An 18,421-nucleotide genomic window follows, 5' to 3' on the forward strand; every position below is an offset into this window, starting at 1 on the left:
AATAAATTGTAACTAAGATTCATCTCGATTACGTTCAAAGATTCCAATAGAAAACTCGCATCGTAATCAGTCGATCCATTAGGACCTAAAATACTAAAGATACATACGTTAAACTTACAACATCTCTTTTTTTTGCATCGGGCTAGGCAACTGTTAAGCAGATCGTCAACTTTGCTTGCTATTCCAATTTTATAAAAAGAAGCTGTAAATCACAAGTTGGCGTAATCTCAGGGTCTATTTATTGGCTTATTTGTCAGATAAGTTGGGTATTTTTATGGAGTTCTTTTTATGGCGTAATATTTTTTAAATCTCTAAAAATATTGCTTCATTATCATTCCAATCTAACGTCTTCTATAGGATACAGGTCTTTTCCATATTGTGACAGAAAGTATACGCTTTAGGTTTTCTGAGCCATAAGCATTCATCAACTATCAATCGCTAGTAATCTATACATATAAGTAAGTATAGACAACATTTATTGTCTATACTTGAAAATATAGGAAAAAAATGTACTATACTTTAATACTATTTTCACAAACGTATAGTGGTCACCCTAAACTTAGTTTTTGTTTTATTTATATTTCCTACTTCTAAACAACGCATTGGATTTTATAACGACTTTAACTATTATTTTGAAAACTTCCGTCAAAAGGTTTCTTAAAATTTTTTTTTATATTCATTAGGTTTATATGTACATATATAGAGTATAATAATATGCAGTAATATTAGTACGAATTTGGTCATAAAGAATACATCATATACTTGTGCGAAGCAAGGCCGGCTTCCTAGTAAAGATATAATTGTATAAGATTGTATGAATAATTCAGCTCTCTGCTATGGAAAGGCAATAATAATTACAGCAAGACAGGCCGCCAATTTAGTGAAAACAAATCGGCGGTCAGCTAGGGGTTGGCCCACAAATATTCAGTACGAATGAATGCCCACATTTATTACAGGGAAATTTGATCTTGGACCCTTACGTGAGATGAAAGTGTAAGGACCCCGGCTCGGGAATCAGATGAATGGCTCGTCTGCTATCAACGTGATATTGAGTCGTACGCGAGCCGTAGCCGTCGTTTATTGGTCATTCTTCAATGTTGTGTCTATTTGTTAATCAGGTTATTTCAAAGTATTTCGAATAAGATACTTCCTTGATAAAGAAAGAGAGTATTGAATAGCTTAGTAGTGAATTTGGATTAAAATATAGTAAGAATTCATATTATAATTACGAAACTGCGTTTGTCTGTTACCTTATTAACATTTACAACTATACAAATAAATAAACAAATATATTTATATAACAAGATAGATTCGAAGTCGATATAAGCATGTTATATTTTTTAATTTATTACACTTTGAGCTGAATATTACTGAATATTAAATTTATGTGGTTGAAAGTTTAAACCAACAATCAACTATCTTATCTGTGATAAGACTAAGATGAGCTAACCATTTCCTATTTATTTTAAATAGTATTTTAAATAGACTATGAATTAAAATGCGTTGAGCTAAACATTTTATTGTATATACTTATATTAACACATAAGTATATTTAAGTAACACATCTGAAACAAATATTCATTCTTTGGCAATCTAGTAAAAACAGACACTAATAATTTAGTTTAATAACATAATTTTCAATGTACCCACATACTTGTTATTAGTAGTGAATTATTAAATAGACATATAAAAGGGTTTAATGGACAGGTCGCAGTCATTGGAAATGCTGTGAATAATTGATGACATGTATTTGTCAAGGTGTAATATAAAATATATAATTGAATTTATCGTAGAAGCTACTAGCCAACACGAAGCAGCTAAAGTATTTTATGGAATTATAATAATTATTATCAAAAGGCAATACTGAAGACAGATAAATATATAGAATTAATTATTTTTTATTTTAGATACACGCAAGGACATAAAAATCAAGTAAAAGAATTGTTATTGTAAATACAAAAGGTAAAAAAAATATTCTATATTTTCAATCGGTTACGCATATATTTTTATTAAGTAAAACTTTACTTACTAAATTACTATATCAATATTATAGCGTTTCGCAACGGTTCGATATTTTTTTAAGAATAGGAGGCATACAAGATTCTTGCACTCCTGATTCAAGAACACTCGCAGCAGCAAAGGAATAATAACAGATGAGTTTCGAGGATTATGTTTTATATATTTCACCCAACTACCCTTACTAATTGATAGTTCAATTAGTAAGGGTAGTTGGGTGAAATACAGATTAAGAGCCGCTTTCATGCAAACCACCGCATCTAACCACCCCTCATGGTCATCTTATTATCCTCCACTGGTTTCCCGGCGTAAACCGTTAGCGCAGGCGGGTGCACCATTCCATTATCATCATAAAAAAAACCACTCTCCGTGGCGGAGAACAATAACACAATGATTATAAATCGCGCTATCGGACTTCCATTCAGACTATTGCAGTTGTTTTCATAAACACAGCCATTTATTTCAATTACTCAGATCGCTTGGCGTAAACAAATGAATGCAATATAATACAACTTAATTAAAACAGTGAAAACCTCGTAGCCTATTTATTTACTACTCCAGCTTTTAGACCAAAAGGTCTTGAGTTCCAATTTGACATTATGAAATTATGTGTGTCAATTTATTTTTCTGGCCGACTCTACGATTATGGAAACGACCACCTTAGAGTTTAGAATTATTAGCAACTAGCTTTTACTAGCGACTTCGTCTTCGTGAAATTAAAAATATTGCAAGTGAAAGTCCCTTCAAAATCTGTAAAATCATTTCAGAGATTAGGAAGAAAAAAGGCAGACTTTTTTTTAACATTTAGTTATTTACTTTCATGTATATTTAGGAATACATTGTAGTCAATTCTTGATGAATTCTTTATGATGGGTAAACTGACCTGACATAACATGCTTCTCCCATCATATTTCACTAGTTTTCCGATAGTATGTAGCAGTAATAAAACGGCATGGTTTTTTAATATATGTAATAGTCAAATAAAATTTATTTCAGTTTTTTAAACATTCCGTTGTCTCGTTAGTAGTCTAAGTCATATATATTGAAGAAAAAATTATAAATAAACTTTACATCTTAATATGCTTCTTTTAAAAGTATACATACATACCACTACTCCAAGCCAGGAAAGTCTAGTTAGTTATAAATGCACGCATTTTCCATGCGTGGTACTCAGTAGAATAATCCAGGAAACTCCAATCGTCTTTATCTGATTGGGTACTTCCTTCGATATCAAAATACGAATACATACAATTGCGTGACAATGTTGTACAGTAACAAGAAGTGGAAATTACGTAATACAAAATCAATATTATATTGTATCCATAATAAATTCTATTTCGTGAATATATATAAAATTTTACATCGCTAAAAGAATGTTGTAAGATCAAAGGTCACGCCGAATTCGATTCAGTGAAGCTAATGGTCCTCAATACTTTGTTTTTGATTGGATTCCTTGAAGACCAATAGGTACTTACCAATAAAAACTTTGACACCATTTCTTTGACATACTTTCTTATAAAAGTATTGGAATACAATCCATACTAATATTTATCTATAGAAATAAATAAAATGAAGTGTTTGTTTGTAATTCCAAATGAACAGCATCTCACAATTGCATATGAATGGTATATATGTACTTTATGTATGAATGCGTATAGGGTACTTACACCAAAAAATGACATTGAAGTTTTCTGTCTATCTGTGTGTTTGTTCTTGTTAATTTCTAAAATTTTGGACCGAATTTAACCTTTCATTCGGAGATAGCAATTGTTATATGGAGTAACTTAGATTACTTTTAGTTTAGAAATTTAATTTGATTTATGATAAATATATAAATAATTCTAAAACATCTAATAGTTCTCAAAAAAAAAATGCACCATTCTATTATTCACTTAATAATAGATCAAAATAAAATCTGTGTTTCGATTTTACTTATAAGTTTTATACTACTCTACTTATAATAATCCATTGGGATTATTAATATATGGTGGGAATAATCCAGGGTTGCTGGACCGTGGACCATATACTAAAGTAAATCCAAAAAGACCCAGATAGATCACAGCCCAGAGACAAAAAATAATTTCCTGAACAGGACTTGTAAACCTTGATAATAATACCGTCTGTATCCTTATATACAATTCCAAAAAAATCGCATACATTTCAAGAGCAATGACCCGTGGGCTGTTTACTATTGCGACCTCAATATCTATTATCGAGATCTCCGAATGCTTACCAAAGTCACGTTTGACTTAGAAACATGAATTCAGGTAATATTTATGTATATTGTCATGGCACGGTCAACTTCATATATGTGAATAAGAATACTAATAATAGTATTCTTCTTTTAGGCACTAATAATAAGTGACCGAGAAATATTGGTTGGTTTAAAAAGTCCCAAATGTATCTGTAATTTTTTTTGTAACATTAATGTTGACGGCTCCTGACAATGGCAACCTTCGCGTATACATGAACAGCGTCAAAGATTCTCACGTCTTCATGTTATGCCAGGTGGTTGTTGCCATTCTGTAGAACTAAGATTAAATGCCAGGTGGTTGTTGCCATTTTGTAGAACTAAGATTAAAATCTTAGTTCTACAGAATGGCAACAACCACCTGGCCTGTGACATGGCCGCCGAATCTAGTAATTTTACTACTTATACTTTTACTACTAGTAATGTGAACTAATGATCCCATTCCAACAATATATCCTATCAGTCACAATATACTCTGTTCCTCCTAGAAACCATCGTGATTAATTCCTTTTAAAATTGCCACGATGGGCTGACTGACCTGATCTTATGCACATCTTGTCATCCTTCATCGATGCACTGCAAGCGTTAACAGTCAACGCAGGCGGGATTCCATTATAATTCATCAAAAAATCGTAGCGGACTTCTACAAAATCTATTCTGGAAAACTTTTACAGCTATTGTCCTGAAGAGCAGCAACGTTCTCACCTGTTATTCTTAGCTGAATCAGTATTAATAAATACTGATTAAACTAAGACTAAGAACTTAATAAAGTTCTATTCTATTCTATTGAATGTCTATAATCCATAATTTTACTTTTTTTCGTAAACTTGTAGTACAAATAATCATGGTAATGATGTTATAATACAATTAGTAACAATATATTTTTTTTGGTTTGTTTTGTGCAAGAATTGAATCTGCAATCATCGTATACTGTAGTAATTTCATACCATAACCCATACAGGTTATCACAATAGAAATTATTAGGTACTATATGACAAAAAATAACATTCTTTATGCTAACAATAGATTGCTACCGTACAGAGATTTATACGGGCATTATTTCACAATGTGGTCGGTTATTATTTATGCAACGTGAAACAATTTGTTTGTTTGTAGCTGTAATAAATATTTATATATTTATGAGAATATATCAGCAATAAACACAGATAACTACATAAATCACTGCGTCAAATATCCATAAATAAAAATGAAATTACTTTTTACGGTCTTTGTTAGAATTGTAATGCACAGCCGATTCTGTATGGCCTGATTAGAGCAGAGCATAAGGGATGAGTCATGAATGAAGGGACATCTAATTAAGGGCACCAATTGTACGTACATCAGAATTATATTAAATATTGTCAGGGTTCCGTAATATGGGCTCGCGGTGACTGTTTGACTAATTAATAGATTTATAAATATTGTTTATATGTATTACACTTTTACCTTTTTCATGTGAATTAAGGTCATCTTTACATATTATCAACTCATTACGTACGTGAAACTGTAAACAGAACAGACATTTTTAATACCGTAATGTTCTAGTTTGAGTAAGAGTATTTCGTGATCAACGCAATCAAACGCTTTTGAGAGGTCACAGAATACACCGATAGCATCCTGAGACCTCTCCCAACAGTCAAAAATGTGTTTCATTAAAGCTACACCAGCGTCAGTAGTTGATTTACCGGCCGTGAAACCAAATTGCCGACTGTGAAGCAGTCTATTTGTTTTAAAGTGTTGAAGCATTTTATTGAGCATAATTTTTTCAAATATACGTAAAAAAGATGAATTTGTACGTATATAGAAATAGAAATGGTAATAATCTTTATTCAAATAACAACATAACATAAGCATAGTTAGATATTCATATTTTTTTATTCTATCACTCATTCGGATTAAAGCTTGTGTGTTGCTCTTTTAAATAAATGTTATTGTGTGCGAATTCAATGTCACAAGCTTACTTAAATGAAAAATAAATAGTCACTATATTATATTCTCATGAGTATGGTAATAATATGTGAAGCGGAGGTATCAAATGTGTCTGATGAGTGAGAGGTGCTGAGGGTTTTAATGAGGAAAATACGGAGATTAAATAAAATGTGACTAGTATGACAGCGATATATAATAGAAAGTGAACAATAAAGAATATGTCAAAGAATATTATTATAAAATTTAAAAATAGTATAAAAACCTATCAAGGAGTTCGCTACAATATGAATTAGATTTTTTTAGTGGGTTGGCTCTGAAACCGTAACACTGAACTTGGATATATACACCTACATATATTTGAAGACCCTATATAGCCTTACATTAGAACTTATTTCAGCATACACAAAAATCATATGATGTGCTTTTCAAAAATGTGCATTCATAGTATATAGCGCAAGTACGCTAATTTAAGTTTAGAACGCTTTGATATGTGCTTAAAAACTGGTAAAGTAAGATAGATAGGACCTACAGTGGAAATGTTTGTTCAGGGAAGTTTACCCGTGTTTAGTTTTTCGTACATGTTTAGTTTCACCCATATTAAGTTCAAACCACACGTTCAAAGTTTGTAGGCATTTTCTTATCTGTAGTTGGCATCTGTTTTAAGTACTTGTCTATCTGAAATAACCAAATATACATGGGGGAAGGATATTGTTAGTATGTGGACTGCTGACCCTATTGCTAGCAACGTATCATGTCAGATTGACCACCACGCTGTTCCCCCTGGAAACCATTGTGATGAACTCCTGGCGAATTCACCACGATGGGCTAACTGACCTGATCTCATGCTCATGGCATTATCCTCAAATGGTGCCCTGCCAGCGTAAACTAATACCGCAGGCTAGTGATTCATACATCATCCATTAATAAAAACAAATATATAATCCGGACCAAGTCGTGTGTCAACAAGTTCCTATACAGTGTAACTTGAGTGATGCAAACTTTCCCATCAAGAAGTAAAATAAGTTGTAACTCTCTGGTTTCCTCAGCTAAACAATATTAAATTGTATTCATTAAACTAGTCGACACGAACTACAGTGAAAGCATATTGCGTTGCATTCTGCGATAACTTGTTCAACATAAGGGGTGGAAAACTATATAGAGAAAATAAAGCAGCTGAGATCAGAGAATAAAGATAAAAATAGATACGTTTAATGCAACATGGGCATTCTATGATTAAAAATGTTGTGTTTCAAGCTCCATAATGATGGATCTAGATAGGTGTAGAAAACAAATTTACGCAATAGTCAGAAAGATAGAGCAACTTTCGCCATCTTGTTCTTTCTCATGCGGTAGTGGTCTATTAAAACTGAATAAATTAATATGGAATCAATCATAGTTATATTATTTTTCTATAAATATTTTCTATATTTCCTTGTATTAATTATTATCATTAAGAAAAGTACGTGGCAGCCCTAGTGCATATGTGTAATTAATTTATTAGTGATGTGATTTCTTGACAACGTGGTCATTAATTAGGTATGACGTAACAGGCTTAGCAGAAATTAAAACAATCCTTATTCAACATTGTTATTAAGTCACAGCGACTAAAATATGGACTTTGATAAATCGCTGCTGAAGGCAATGAACCCGGCATGACGCGCAGAATTACAGTGCCTATGTACATGACATTCATCAGGGTTGCCACCCTGTTTACATATAATAAATAAATAAAAATAATTAACCCTGGACAATTAACACAGCTATCTAGGTATCCCACGGTAAGCAGAGCTTATACTATGAGTACTAGACAACTGATATAAATACTTAGATTTTATTTGTAAATACATCTTCTATAATATAACAAAAATGAATCACAGAATGTGCTAAGCGCAAATCTCGAGAGCTACTGAACCGATTTCGCTAATTCTTTTTTTAGAATATTCCTTGAAGTACGAGGATGGTTCTTAATGAGAACTTATAACAATACTTTTCTGTAATCCCATACAAACTATTCTTAATGAATGATTTAAAGTCAATTTGAACTTTAATACTATACCATATAATACATATAGAACCTCCAGACCGATACAAACAATCATATTGATGTATACAAATGTTTACACTGTGTGAGGAATCGAACTTGTGACCATAGGAAGAAAAGCGGTTGACCATCGAGGCCGTCATAATATACTTTTTTATAAAACTAATATGTGAATATGGACAGTAGGTACCAAATATTAATAGGATTTTTTAGATATTTGTTACCTACTTAATCTGACAGTATGTAATATTATCTTATCTGTGGTTGTACAGACCTTTAATGGATTTAATAGCTACTTAATCACATTAACATATGAACTAGTGGACCATAAACTTCCATTAATATGTAAGACTCTTTATTTTTTTAATGGATGAAAATAGAATGTTGCTTTAACTTGTTCTAACAATATATGCTGGCGGTGGCTTACATACTAAGCGTGGGAACCTGATATAATATTTAGTAGCAATGGGGGGTCAATAGTTCCCATTACTATACTAATAATCCTGCCTCTCAATAATCCGAATTTAATTCGCGCAGGCAAATCTGTAGATTACAGCTAGTGCAAAATTATTTCTTTGCGTTTGTTATTGACACATTTTATCAAAGCAATGTTTTTACGTAAACATTCGGGTTTGTAATATAAAGATAATATTAAGTTATCCACCTTTACACCAATTCAGTAGGCCGAGAGAGAACGATCAAAGGCACTCGCATCAGAAACAAACGTATCAAACACCCCCTCTTTTGAAGTACTTTATGGACATTTGAAATAACAAAAGGCTCGGCGTGAACGCGGCTTTTTTGATTTTAAGGGTTGAGATCACACGACCTTTATACTTGAACATACTTTGTCTGTTTTTAGAATTGGCAAATTATTTATGTTCCAGTTTCGGAATGTAAAAATATATTTGTGGATTTAGGCCATTGGGATCGAACCTTATTTCGTGTGATTTTTATCAATACTGCAGTATGTTAAAGAGAGCGAAATAAATACAAGCCTGGTATTATGCTTGTATGGCCTAGCGTTAAACACATCAAAACTTTTCCTTAGCTTCACGTAATAGATTCTTAATCTATTGTCTACTATACATACATATTTTATTATTTATATAAATGAAATGGCAAACAAGCACACACCTGATGGTATGTGGTAGGCGTCGTTTACATACATGAAGCATCACCTCATCATGTTACTGTGTTGGCATTCCAGCTGACTCAGATATCATCCCTCTTTTATTGTAATTTCTCCGTATTTGTTCATGAAACAACTGAAACACAGCTTATAAATCAAGCTGCTTGGCAATTTAGATAGGTAAGACCACAAAACAGTCCTGTGGCTGAGAATGGTGTAGCAGTAGAGTGTGAGAGGACTCCACACAGACCGTTTATAACATATAGGTACATAATAGCAATAATATATAGCCAGGATATCGATTTAATATAAAAAATGTAATAATATAAATATAATATTAGTAATAAACAAATAAAAAAATAAACCAATTCTCCATATTCCTGAAAATTAGTTGTTATATTTATTCCTACCATTTTTCAGTGTTTTCTAATGTTATTTTGTTATTGCAGTATAGGTAGTAATATCGTATATGTTTACATACAGTATATAAAAATACTAGCTGACCCCGTAAACGTTGTTTTGCCGTATAAAATAAGGTCGCAATAAAAAAATAGGGATTGGGGGATAGAAGGGTGAAAATTTATATTAGAAAATTTTACCAAATATTAAAAAAAATGTTAGGGGTGGAAAAACTTATCACTTATATAACTTAAATCACTTAAAAGTATGAAAAATAGATGGTAGTCAATTCTCAGATCTACTGAATATGCATATAAAATTGTAAAAAAATCAGTCAAGCCGTTTCGGAGAAGTATGGTAACTAACATTGACACGAGATTTTATACGTAAGATGAATTTGCACTGTTACCAAATATAAATATTTATGTTACGTTTTTTTATAAAATATTGTACATTGAAAACCAGTGTATTGATTATAGTACTTGATCAGAGATAGTTCTGTGATACTATTTCATTATTAATGTTTTATCGATACATAAATTCGACAACCCTATTTCATGTGACATTTCTCGTAACTTGGTCCTCTGTTCACACTAATCACAAAATATTTTAAACAGTGAATGACAGGGCATTATTAGCTTTAAATTAGGTATTGTTTCAAAGAGTAATTTGGTGAACATTTTGGAAGCTGTGTTTCAGTTAGCGTGATTTCAGAAGCGTGAGCTATGACTGTGTATTCTGTAATCTTGTAGGGTATGCAGGCATATTTTTTTATTTATTTCAGGATAACAATGACCCATATTATATATACATGTTATAGTCATAGACTAACATACTTATTATTATTAATATCATGTATAGTAAAAATATAAATAGGTAATGGTTTTAGTATTCCATTTGAACATTTTTTCTTATAGATTTTTTTTAAATTTAGAATGGGAAACAAGCTGTTAGGCCTCTTGATGGTAAGCAGTACTCTATATGCATGAGTAGTCGCCTATATATACTTATAGGTGTCACTCTGTTGGACTACGATATTATGTCTCTGTATCGTATGTCATATTCCTCTCCTTATATGTTCAATTCATGTTCGTTTCATAAAGGGTTTTATTGGAAAAATATTCTATTTCGCTCTCTGTCGGATTGTTTTTAGTTGTGGTTTCTGTATTATCACTGAGGACAGTAATTTATTGTGTCATTCAAACTGACGATCTATGAGCTCTTATAAGTTAGTATAAGGGTAGTAAACCACTAGGTCATGACGACTCTATAACAATAGGGCAGAGGGACAAACATTTTCTATTATAATTAATTTTATAAATGTAAACGTAAGGTTTATAAATGTGTTTTTAACTAATCATTATCAAATTTGGGATAAATATATATATATATATATATATATATATATATATATATCTGTTGTAGAGTACATAATTTATTTTTTATTTGTGTTAATAGGTCACGCAGGTAGGGAAAAATTATTTTTTTTAGATAGCAAGGAATATTATTTTTATATCCACTAGATCTAAAAAAATGTTTTCTTAATATTTATATTATAGCCTCGAGGCATTTTCTTCCAATCAACCAAAGTGCAAACAGAGACTTTCTTCTTCTTTTCAGTGTGTGAAAAGTTCTTTAAAAAAAAAAACAATTTAAAAAACATTGTGAATCAGATTACATATAAATAAATATTGTACCCAATAATAAATAATGCATACATTAATGAATAATAAAGAAAGAAGGAAAATAGTTTATTTGATACACATATAGTATACAACAAAATGACACAATTTATTTATTAAATACAGTTTGAATTACCATTGACATAACATTATCATTGTGGTACCAATAAGTCTCCGCTCTGCATATGCTATGACGGGTGCCACGACGCTGGTGTTCTACGAATATTTTTGTACATATTAACATAAATATATATAATTATAATAATACATAAATTTAGGCGCATAACAGTGAGTGAAATATAATATATATTTGCAACATGTTACCATTTATAAATATAACCACATACTCGTCAAATAAAATACTATATAAAAAGAAGTACAGGTATATATTATATAGTCGAATTGAGAATCTCTTTTTGGAAGTTATTTGGAAAGTAAATCTTATTATTACAATTGAACTCAATTTATTATGTACACAAATATTTGATCAAATATTTTATTCATTCCATTTCCTTTTTAGCGTAAATTAAAAGAGCGGGAAACTGATGAAGTGGCAAAAATAAATTTGGATTAGTATTTTTCCGAAGAGAGTTTTGTATAATTCTTCAATAAATTTTTGTTCAGAAAACTCGTTTTTGGGCGCAAATTTGAATGACGTGGTAATTTTTTTTACTTAAATATTTCTTTGAAAATATTCAATATTTGGTAAAAATAAAGTTCAATAATATTTGCATTACCAAAGTAGACTTTGCTCAAAGTTGGGGTTACTCTGTCACACCTATTTCAGCCGCTAAGTTGCTTGCTTTGTAAATTGTGTCTCTGTTTGAATATGAAAGTGCAATTACGTGGTAGATATGATGATAGTCCTCAAGAATAGTAATTAATAAGGGAAAATACGGATGCCTTATAACGACGTAATCTTGTGCTGTTTATTTTTCGGTTGCCGTCAGTTTGTTCAGTATACTAATTTAAAAATATATAAAAATGTTGAGTAACAAAATATATAAAAGTATCTGTTATTATCATTTATGAATATTTTTTAAGACAATCTTTTATCATCAATATCAGCTGAATTTGTATGTAATACTTGTTTAATAATCGATTTTAAAAAGTTCCACCTACCCTTTGCAAATATTAATTCGGGAATGTTAGAGGTTATATAAAGGAAACATGTTGCTTGTAATAATTCTTTTTTTATATGCTCTTTAATCTTTTGATATTAAGGTTAGTGCGAACGTGAATCAGTATTATGTGACAGTTTGATGTAAGTTGTCGTAATCGCATTCTAGTGTATTATTTAATAATAGAAGCTTTCCTAGTATTCAACCGACTTCATGAAGAAAGAGCTTTAAAATTCAGTTTGTTTTTGTATACAGTTTTTTACGTGATTTATGAAAACAGTAATTTCTGATCATATGAATGGTTTAATGACCGCTTAGTACCTTATTACGTACCAGAAACACTGTAAACTCTCATTTACAATGTTACTGAGAGTACAGCGTTACTTACAGTATTTGTGGGTTGGTTTTTTTTCGATGTAGAAACGATTACATTTTGGGAAACAAAATGTAGTTAATATTTTTTCAGGCAATAAGTTAAAAAGGTTTTAACATAAATTCAACATAACTACAATAAAGTCTTTTCGTAAAGAATAGAAAATTATATATTTAAATAAACAAAATCATACAAATATATTTGTATGATGTTATAGATAACACAAAATTAATACAATGACCTTAAACAATTTCCTAGTTAAGGTTTTGTGAGGAATTGCATTAAGTTTATACGAGTCCGTTCTATACTGACTACGTGGAATAGATTATAATAGTGAGACTATTAATAGAGTTAAGATAAAGGGTTATAAATAAATAGATTAGATCGTGCGGTAGGTGGCGTCAGCTTGGGGGATATTTTATAGCGATATCATCTTTAGGGACTGCAAATTAATAGAGCAATTTACAAATCGGTTGAGCGATCGTATCGAAGGAAGCGGTATTGTTCAGCTTTACTTTGTCTGTCTCTATTGTGATATATGAAAATAAAATGGCTTGGCTTGTAAATATTGTTCGGGTAATCGGTCTTATTGTGTTTTGCTTCGCACTGTGAATAACCTGATACAAAACTGGTGATAGATACTGTTCTTAACATATTTCGCGGTTATTTACATTTGCACAAATAATATAAACGAGATATTTTCCATGATAATATTGATCATAACTGACGGCCTCGGTGGTCTAGTTGTTTAGCACAGTGCTTTACGTCCGATGATCGCGGGTTCGATTCTCGCATAGTATAAACCTTTGTGGTTTATGAGTATGATTGTTTATATTGATCTCGGTGTTTTCTATGTATATTACGTATATGTATACAAAAAAAGAAACACAAGCTCAACTTAACTTGGGACTAGATTAATTGACTGTGTTAATTGTGTGAATTGTCCAAGGATTTTATTATAATAATGAGCTCCTTAAATAGAGAAACTAGATGACGCTGTGTGAATCGGTCAAAGACATTATTATTATTATTATAAGCTCCCGATATTTCTACCCTGTATAAACATCTTGGTCAGGGGTCTACTGAAGATGGCGGTGTATGTAAAAGATTATTACGAGCAGACAAATCGATCTATCTACTTTCTTAGTATTTTAGTGCGTACACTACTTATTAACAATGTTATCATGGCAAATATGTCGTTTATATAATGTGCACAAATGGTGACAGCTTAGCTTTCAAATAATCTTTATTCAAATAAATTCAAATAAACTTACGGGCATCCACCCTTAGAAATAGGAATGTTCTGCTATATTCCAACTGTAGTTTTAACTAAGATGGCCTGGTTCTTACCGAAAAGACTGATGTGTTTTTTAAACGAATATATTACATTTCATGTGAAAATAAACTACCAAATTTACCTACCTTTATTAAAAGTAAAGTGACTTATAAGTACTTTAATTCAAAACTATAAATCTTTACTTTAAATAGACATAACATGTAGGTGAATTAGTTACAAATATTTAATTTGAATACAAAAGAATATTCTGATGCTATATAAAACAGAATTACTTCTAAAAAAACGGGACGTTCCAATAACGGATAGATAACGGATCTACTTATCGGAACAGAAAGAGCAAATAAAATGAGAACTGCAAAGGAAACGATGAAATATATTTGAAATTGTTACGATGAAATCAAGGAGAAACAATAACAAGAATAACAAGGATTAAACGATTTTATTGTTTGTATGTGTTGTATGTTTACGTTTTGTGTTATGCGTACTAGACAATTGATACCTACTACTACAAAAAATGAATCTGTATTATTGTAAACATGTACAACCATATTTGAAAAGAATACGAGCTGAGTTTCTTGTCAGTTCTTTTCATGTCGAAAGACCGAAGACCATCAGATATCAGATACAGACCATCATACTCATGAATACAAATATTTATATAATGTGAGGAATTGAACTCGTAACTACAGAAATCAGGCTTTGTGTTAATCTCATTTAAACTTATACTCTACACCATGTACTTTGACTGCCCTTTAAACAGAAATATAGTTCGTACAGTAAACTGTTAGCGGCAGAGTTAAAACAAAGGTACCCACGTAGACGACTTCCTACAGATCCCTTTGGTAAAGGTTTAATGCCTAATTAAGGGTAAAACATTTACACGCGAAGTGTATTCTGTAATGACATACATTACTACTATGACTACCCTGTTAAGACTAAAAGTCATGAACAGTGGTTTGCCGCTTGTATGCTGCAAACAATACACTGAGGTGCTGCCTTTTTGCGTATGAGGTATGCACAAACACTACGTTACTCACACTTTTTATTGTACCTGGATTATACTTTATCTATATATCTGTATTGTATTTTATTGACTGACCAATGTAATTGTGTATCTACTTTTTTATTCTTGTCCTTAATATTACTATGCCTAGTGTGTGTGTCTTTAACGTAAATAAAAATTGTATCTAGATAGATACAAATATTTATCTGTTAGATAACAGACAAATATTCAAAAATGTTCAGTAACTTTGAAGACCGATATCATCATGGAAGGGACTGTGGAAGGCAAGGGACGTTGACTACAGTCACTAACGACGCGTTTTTGTACTGACTTTGGGGTTAATTACATCTAACTTTTGCTGTAATTACAAGTTACGGCTTATGATAAATGTATATCGTTTGTGCCATCTTCATAACTCAACTTTCATTTAAAGTATTCTTTATTATGACGTCTATATGGCGTTTAATAACAGCTGTCTCGTTAAGTTAAATTAAGAAATAAACGATAAATTTCTGTAATTATAACTAGTTTTATAAGTTTTGTATTTATTAATACATTATATGAGCAATAATTTACCTTTAAAATAGTGAAAAAGGTAATAAAAAAACGGTACATTGTTTCCGAAGTATAATTTCATTATATCTATATAATATGATCGCTGTATTTTAGAATAAGGGGTACCTTTCTTTCAAAAGTCGCTATCTCTCTTTATAAAATACTCCTATAGGATGGATTTGTCATTGTCATTTACATTGTCTCTAATTTAACAGTAACAGTATTAATACATACATACGAGCAATTGAATAAAAGTCTAGACTAAACTACAGAGATTTGAAACCTTTACTCTTCAAATGTATATAAATCCACATTAATCTCAATTTATTTTAAGCTCAAAATGTGATTGTATAAAAAGCTATCTACCATTGTATACTAAGTAACGGATTAGTTAAGAAATGTAGTAATCTGTGGTCTCTTATTTTCTTAGAAACTGTAGTTTCATACAAATTAAGAAACCTTTCGCGGAAGTGTCCAATATACGCTAGAGTATATCAATTTGGTATAATCCCAAATTCACACTTCAGTAGACTGAGCCTTTAATCCATTCTTAGTATCCTAGTAATGCGATTACATACTACAATAATAGTTTAAATAAGATATTTATAGGTGTAACTAGTAAAGGCTAATTCCTCTTTAATAACATCAAACTATTGTTCTTACTACTAATTTCGTACCAGATTCCTATTGTACCTATTGCTAGATAGAAAATTCTTTATTCAAATAAACTTAACTTTAAATACTTATGAATAGTTATACTTTTTTTTTAATGTACCGCTACTTGATCGATACTGTTATATTACTTACCATTAGATAGTATTGAAAAGGGTGTTTTAAAGTTAATATTCTATTTATTGATTTTACGGTAGAGTGTACTTTCGCGTTTTCTGCATATGGGTTATTCTATATAACATATACGCAGATTACGAGTTAAAATTATACTAAAACAATATGAATTTTGAAATATACAATATAAATATTTTTTAACAATTCTTTTTAAATTTTGTTACAACTCGACCCCTTTTCTTAATCATCAACCCTATATATATAAACATGTACACCCGTGCGAAGCCAAGGGCTAGCTAGTTTAATATAATAATAAAAAAATAATTCTACATGGACGCAAGTCGCGGGTGACCTTTAGTAAGTAATTAAAAATAACTCAACTTGGTTCCTACAAGTATCTACTTTGTGGATTGTGGATCTTCTTTAATGCCCACTTGTTTCTTCTAAATTTTATTTGTCAATGCAAAGAAATTGTACAAGCCTCTTTTAATATCAAAAAGAAACTTGTTTAATTTTCTTTAATGATATTAGGTTTGTACTTAATTTGGGCTCAGCGCTTATGTTGCTGAGTCAAAAAGCCAAGAAGTAAAACTTGGTAATGCAAATAATACTGGGAAATACGGCTTGACTTTGTTATTGCCGCCGTCTGTCGAATATTGTGATACAATTTTTATACTAAGTATTTAATAGTTTAGGAAGGTTTAATGTCTTCTCGGGATATAAACTGTCACAACAAATAATAGTATATGGTGCAAATAGGTTACACGTTAGGTAATAAAAAGTAAAGTTTTTAATCGCAGTAAAAAGTAATCAGAATATAGACTGGGGCTCTGGTTAAAAAAGTTAACTATGTAATCATTGGATTACTGTAATTTAGTATATTATGTGTAAAATAAATGATACCGTAGCGAAAAGTTTTCTTTTGCATTGGTTTCATTATCATTTTCTCATCAGTCATTTTTCTATTTTTTAATTGATATGTAATCTGTATTTTGTGGATATGCGTATTTTACGATAGATTTTTAAGATAGATTCCAAATAGACTGTGTTAATAATGTTGTAGTAATAAAAAGTAAGTAATTAAGAAATCACTCAGAGAATGAATCAATTTAAGCTAAAACATTTTGTACTGTAATTTCAGTTTAAATATGCTTTATATTTATTTCCTAAATGTCGTAAATTATGACGGTAATTATATTAATTTTATTATTATGTATTATTAGTAATATTAGATTTTGCGCACAAACTACAAAACATAATAATTGTATAATATTCTAATGAGTCTTTGTGGTGTCAAAATAATAATTTGTCAAATTTTGTCTTACAACCATTGCTATTTTGGTTCAAATTAACTATTTCTAACTAACTATTCTCTTCTTTTAGAAGAGTGTAGGACACATACCTACGTTAAGTAATTAATAAAAGAAATGACGAAACAGTAATAATATAGTATTTATTATTTAATTGTGTGATAACTAAATAGCCACTAATTACTATGTCTATTAAAAACTGATTTAATCAGATAAGACCGGCGCCAAGAATTATCGTTTAGGATTTGGAACCATACAAGGAACTATTTCCTGTAGCTTCATTCATGCATTTTAGAGAACACTTTTCGTACTGGGTATAGTGGTATAGCATCGAGAGTCTCGATGGTCGAGCGGTTTACCACACAACTTCAGTTTCGATGTTCGCGGGTTCGGTTCCTCACCCGTTCCGGGTGTTATTTGTATTCGTGATTACGATTGTTTGTATAGGTCTGAGTGTTTTCTATGTATGTTAAGTAAATATTTGCGAAAAAATATAAGGTATTCCTACCAGTAGTCTAGAAGGAGC

This window comes from Achroia grisella, unplaced genomic scaffold (genome assembly GCF_030625045.1).
Source record: "Achroia grisella isolate CSIRO2021 unplaced genomic scaffold, CSIRO_AGI_Agris_v1 utg146, whole genome shotgun sequence".
Classification (NCBI taxonomy): Eukaryota; Metazoa; Arthropoda; class Insecta; order Lepidoptera; family Pyralidae; genus Achroia; species Achroia grisella.